Below are 6577 nucleotides of genomic sequence, written 5' to 3'. Positions count from 1 at the left end.
AACAATACAACAGCATATTATTTAATCTACCTCATAAAGTTCATTGTTTTGTTCAAAGTGAACAATTCTTTTAATTTTGATTCTTGCAACATGAACTTCAAAAAGAGTTGGGATAGTAAAGCATTTACCACTTTGTAATGTTGCCATTCCTTTTTGCAACATTTCAAAGACATTTAGAGACTGAAGACACTCTGAAGCATTTTAGGTTTTGCATTTCCAGATGCTCCAACAATGTTTTTGCTGAATCATGATTACAATCACCTGTTGACATCACCCGTTTCAAATCACATCATTATTCATTTAACCTCATTACTAGCCCTAAATCTCCCGTCCCAACTACTTTTTGAAATTGTTCCAGGCCTGAATGAATGGATGTGTATTTACAAATTAAATGAAGTTGACCTGACAAAACAAGTATTTTGTGTGCTTACTGTCTGCAATGAAATACAAGTCATTGTATTTGAGCTTTCCTTTTCGTCCCGTTGGGTTTGTATGTAGTTAAGTGAGTTAGCTGGAGCCTCACAACCTGTCGTGTGTTGCTAACCTTCCTCAGGTGCCGAATTCAACCCCAAAGCAGCAGCACTCTGCTCCCACTGCCAGCCGTCCCCAGAAGAGGAAGCGGACCTCCGTGGCTCGTCCTCCCAAACCTTCTACTGAGACTCCAGAGTTGGTATGTTGTTGTGGTGTGTAGGAGCAGCAAGGTGGAGATATGCCCTGCTGGGATGCATACTCTGACAGGCTCACTTGAACTTCAGTTTCATCTGTAAATGGGAACCTGCCCTGAAACAAACTGTCAAGCATCTTAAATAACCATCTCAAGATTTTAAATATGTGCGACTTGTCTGCTAATCGTGCAAACTGTCAGGCAAGGTATCAGATACCTCGTTAACCATTTAGTCATCCAGCCTTCTAGCGCTGGTTAATGAAGGCAAAAACACGATCGAATCATAATAAAAACCAAGCAGTTAAAACAGTCTTAATTTTTCATTGTCAGTATCATGTCATAATTTTTCACTATTTATGATTTTTATCATTACTATTAATAATCATAATAATAATAATAATGACAGGTGACATGTGTGGTATTATTAATACAAACAGGTAAAGTATTATTATTAATGACAAGTAAAATATTTGTATTATTAATGACAGGTTAGATATTATTATTATTATGAATGACAATTATTATCATGATTGACAGGTAAATAATTAACAATCACAGGTGATTTGCAGTAAAAATGCTCATCATCCCCACACACTACATGAGCTGCTGTCAGTGACTGAATGGGAGTAAACCAGCTGGTGTACCTTGACCACAGCTGTCTTCTGGACTGGTGCTAGGAGGAAACTGGGAGGGGCTGCCATCCTGATCACGGTCACCTTCTCATGACTTTTATTTCCAGCTGCTGCAGATACCTGAATCCCAGACATGCCAGCTAGTTAGGATCAAAGGAGTGAGGCTGTCACATGAATTCAAAGCAGTAGGACACACATACCTGTGGGACCAGTATTCTAGGTGCTTGACCACTGACACCTCTTGGTGCCTGCTGAGCCTGTGCCAAAGCCTGCTGGGATACGAGCATCAGCTGACCACTGTCACTGCGGATCAACATCATACCTGCCAGAATTAGAGACCAAAATTACTGACTATTGATGATTTGTCTCAAAAAGAGGGCATGCTGGGTAAAGTATGTATACATCGTGGACCAAATACGGTGCAGACACAGCTGGTGGTGGCAGACAGTGGCCAAAGCTGTAAAGACAAATGAGATCGCCACCAATCAGGACTAGAATCTAGACCAGTACTGGTGGTATCTGGATATTGGCTGGGAGCTGTGGGGAGGCGGTCTGTGGCAGCCGAGGGGCCACGGTGACCGTCTGTGGACCTGCTGCCCTTGGTACGGTTATCACCACCGTCCTTCCTGGGGTTGTGGTCTGGTTCATGGAGGCCACCTGGCTCAAGGCTGGTTTTTCTATGTGTGGGTGGCCATTAGCACCCACTCCTCCTGACACCATGACAAAGGGACAGGACGTGTGGCGCCCTGAGACTGTAGAGGAGGTAGGTTGGTGGACATGGCCAACTGGGATGACTTTAAGAGACAGAGACAGAAACACCCTTGGAGACACCTGCAGCAGTAGGTGGCGGTTGCACAGCAGGGATTGGTCCACACTTGGCTGGGACCTGTAATATAGATAGATACTTGCTTTATTTGTTAATTAATTCAGGGGACATTTTTTCACGACAGCAGCATTTATGGTTTAGATACAGCATTACAAATGGAGTAAAACATATTTAAAATATAAAATGCACAATATATACAATGAAATAGAACAATATTAAAATTAAACTAAACAAAAGTGCAAAGACTTAACCAAACAAAACAATCAAAAGTGTAACGGTGGTATAGTTGTGTGATTGATTTGGCCAGAGGTGATTTGTTGTAGAGTCTTATTGCAGTGGGCAGGAATGTTCTCCTGGACAGATCCTTGTGAGCTGGATAAGTCTGTTGGAGAAAGTCCTCTGCTGTCCCTGCAGCAGGTGGTGGAGAGGGTGGTCCAGGTTATCCAATATGGAGAATAATTTCTTCAGTGTTCTCCTCTCCACCACCTTTTCCAGAGTGTCCAGTTTGCAGCCAATGAGCCGGCCTTCTTAACCAGTTTGTTAAGTCTGTTGGTGTCTCCAGCGCCAATGCTGCTCCCCCAGCAGACTACGGAGAAGTAAAGTGCACTGGCCACAACAGACTGGTAGAACATCTAAAACATCTTTCTGCACAAATCGAAGGATCGAAGTTTCCTCAAGAAAAAGAGTCGACTCATCCCCTTCTTTTACACAGCGTTGATGTTGGTCTTTGTAAACATGCCCGAATGGCCATGGAGGCAAATGAACAGTTCAGGAGTCCAGAGAGGTTTCAGAAGACACTTCATTTATTTTTAATAAATCACCCCACCGTTCACACCAGTGTCGACTGGCCTCCACTAATCCTCCCACACAAACAAAATGAGGCCCTTTTATACACCTGGTCCATCTAATTGGACCAGCCCTGCCATACAGGTAAGTATATTGCTAACCATATATATATAATAAATATTTACATGATTTTACCCACACCACAAGTATCCATATTAATTAACATATATGTATAATTCCTATAAATAAAGTAAATTATAAACCTATCATTTATCTAAATAATCACAGCAACACATATCTTCACTTATCTTCACCCGCTTCCTGTAGTTGGTATTTCCCGGAACTATAAATGAGTGCTCGAGCCCCCGGGGAAGTATTTTGCCCGAACACCCTGGGAAGAGGAACCAGGCAGAGGTAAGTTGTTGTAATATATATACACAATAATGTTCTGCCACATAGATATTTACCTCAGTCGGGTCTGTTCACTGTTCTGGTCACTGACTGCAGTTGTCCATTTGTTTGTTGGCAGGGAGAACAAAAGGACCAGCTCTGTGTTCCAGCTGTGCACATGGCTCCCAGCGTCCACAGTCCAACAATAAATACATACAATAAACTTGTGTTCTCCTTGACCACACACTATCTGTGGTCTAAGTAACGGCGGTGCATCGTTACAGTCTTCCAGTTCAGTCTGTTGATGGAGACGCCCAGGAACTTGTACTCCATGTCCACATCCTCTCCCAGAACTCTCAGCGGTTGTGGAGCCGTCGTGTTCTTCCTCCTGAAGTCGACCACCATCTCTCTGGTCTTGGCCACATTCAGAAGCCCTCTACCAGCCCACTCCACAAAGTCATCCACTACTGCCCTGTACTCCTCCTCCCGTCCGTCCCTTATACACCCGACCACTGCAGAGTCATCAGAGAACGTCTGCAGATGGCATGACCCCGAGTTGTTCTGGAAGTCAGTGGTGTACAAGGTGAACAGGAAGGGAGACAGAACAGTTCCCTGTGGGGCTCCAGTATCACTGACCACCGTATTAGACAGCACACGGCCCAGTCAGACAAACTGTGGTCTGCCTGTGAGGTAGTCAGTGATCCAGGAGACTGTGGACGCGTTCACTCCCACCCCCCGCAGCTTCTCACTCAGCAGCACTGGTTGGATGGTGTTAAATGCACTGGAGAAATCAAAGAAAGTGATTCTCACAGAGCCACCGGTTCCATCCAGGTGCGACTGAGCTCATTGCAGCACGTAGATGAAGGCGTCAATATGATTTCATACATAATACAAAAGTATGAAAAGCAAGAGTTTATTTGTTTTCCAAGTGCTATGACGTCATGTTATGCTATCTTGACCCAAGGTGTAATGTTACCCCAGTGAAAACATACTGCATTTAAAAAGGTATTAACAGTAAACACAAACATGCCTTGTTCTAGGTGCTGACCGTCAGTTCAGCACTAAATACTGACAATAATCAGCTATTTAAACTTTCAAATGCACCGCCAACTTCACGTAAATGTTGTTGAACACCAACTAGCTAATGTTAAGATAATGTCATCCCCTTCATATTAGTTTGTTTTCATCCTGTCTGCTTGTTTAATTAACTCTCCTGTCATTTCAGGTCCTACCATTCACACCCGATCACCTCTCATTCCCCTCACCTGGTCGTCCACACCCATCTCACCTGCAGCCCATTCCCTCATTAGCCCTCACTATTTAGGTCCCCTTACTTGCACTTGTTCCCTGCCAGATTGTCTTGTGTGTTATTGCCAAGTTCACCAGCGTATATCTTTATATTGTTCCTGATCTGCCTGTTCCGACCCTGTCTGCCTGTTTTCGACCTTGGATTTTTGCCTGCCCTTTATTGGATTTGTTCACCTGTTTGACTGACCTCCCGGTTTTGACCCTGCCTGAACTCAAGTAAAATAACTAAACTTGTATTTTGTCTCTGAGTTGTGCTTTTGTGTTCAATTATCTGTAATCCTTACAATAGGCCGAGCAACAAAGAGACAGCTGTACCAATGTCGCCACAGCTGGGACTAATAGCTGGGACTGATAGCTTGTGGTACTAAACCATGTTGGTTAAAACCTCTATGATCTCATTGTCAGTCAAATGACAAATTAATTTATACATGATATTTCTTAACACAGTTTGGAAAGTATTGACTCCCGCAGCCACAAACATTTCACTGGCTCTACTCCATCTCGGTCTCTTTAGCAATATTCTCATGGCATCATTATAAGCTATACTTAAAGTCTCTGTACGCTTTTTATTTTTTGTAGTTTGACCACAAGTGTGTAGAGTGGTGTACAATATGATCCAAACAAACATCTTCTCTCCATCTGTACACAAACCAAACTTGAGTGAGAGAGTGTTTGCTCGTGCATACGACATTGCATAGAAATGTCATCATCGGTCATGTGTTGTGTTATAAAATGACCAAGATATTTTACTTCATCACACACACCAAGATTATTAGACAGTTGGAAGTCAGGGAGGTTTAGACATTTGTCCTCTTTGGTTCGACATATCAAGATAGCACTCTTACTGGCATTATGTTTGTCGTGTTCCACACCATGGACAATATATATATATATATATATATATATATATATATATAGTAAGGAGCTGCTGAATACCAGCACTACATAGACTAAAAATCACGAGATCATCTGCATTACATAATATGGTTAACCAGAGTATTCCCAATAATGCACCCCGTATTACAGGCTTTCAGTTTCTTGAACAGATCATCAATATATTGATTCAACAGTTAATGTTGATATCATTTGACTTCTGTTTGTTTGGTTCATTCAAGTTATATTTGCAGACTCCTTGCGAAATAATCGTGAGGGCTGCGTTCCTGAAATCGGATAACGTTACACCCCCTATCATAAATCATATTCACCAAGTTTTCTGAGAAAAAGCTAAGTCACAAGCTCACCTGTTTTGGGTGTATCAACAGCAGCATGGTGCCTGAACTCATCCTGGACTGCATTTGTGGACACTCGGGAAAGATGGGCGCACCTTGGTTAGCTAAGGCTAATTAAAAGGATTTAAGAAGTATTTAACCATACATGTGAGTTGAAGCTCTGTGGCAGAATGAATGTGAACAAAAACAAAATCTCCTTTTTCCAATATAATTTGATGTGATGCCATTTGCAGTAGTCTTTGCCTTGTTAAATTATATAAAGTAGTGCAGTTTCCAGCCAGCAGACAACGCAAATGCACCATTTCACGTCCAGCACTCAGTATTTGAAAAGGTAGTAAAGAAGATATTATTTTACGGCCTCGCCACATCTACATCGACTAGATGTCCATAATATATTTTAAAACTTCTTATGATAATAATTGCTTACAATGCCAGAGAAGTTACAAGAGTTTCAGTTTGAGCTGTGGAAAAGTTAAATTTCTTGAGAAAATGCTTTGCAGGGTAAAACATTTCAAGGGTGACCTCTCTAATCTATTCCTAGTATAATGGCAATGACCAAACTTTTTTTCCCAAGGGATATTCTAAGTATAGTTGCTGCAATATGTAATGACATAAGGCTTTGTGACAACACACAGAAAACAAGTGAATAGCTCTGTTATAATTCTTACATGGCAAGAAAGAATTTTCCATCAGGGTTGTCAACAGTATTAACCAAAGAAACATCGATTTGACATGAAAAAAT

The sequence above is a fragment of the Melanostigma gelatinosum genome (genome assembly GCF_949748355.1).
Source record: "Melanostigma gelatinosum genome assembly, chromosome: 4".
NCBI lineage: Eukaryota > Metazoa > Chordata > Actinopteri > Perciformes > Zoarcidae > Melanostigma > Melanostigma gelatinosum.
The sequence above is the reverse complement of the archived record's forward strand: the minus strand, read 5'-3'. Positions refer to the sequence as shown.